Here is a 203-nt window from a genome sequence, read left to right as displayed (position 1 = left end):
AAATTTAAACAAACGACTATGGACATCATGGTCAATTGACTAAAATTAACGAACAAGCGTAAAACTCTTGTGGAAATTGTTACAACTTTGTTGTTACTGTTCTCATATACACCCGTCGCTGCATCTGTTGTTGTAAATTTTGACGTTATTGTAAATGAAGTTTTTTTATTTGCTTCAAGGATAAGTTAAATACCTTTAAATAA

The sequence above is a fragment of the Montipora capricornis genome, chromosome 1, assembly GCF_036669925.1.
Source record: "Montipora capricornis isolate CH-2021 chromosome 1, ASM3666992v2, whole genome shotgun sequence".
NCBI lineage: Eukaryota > Metazoa > Cnidaria > Anthozoa > Scleractinia > Acroporidae > Montipora > Montipora capricornis.
The sequence above is the reverse complement of the archived record's forward strand: the minus strand, read 5'-3'. Positions refer to the sequence as shown.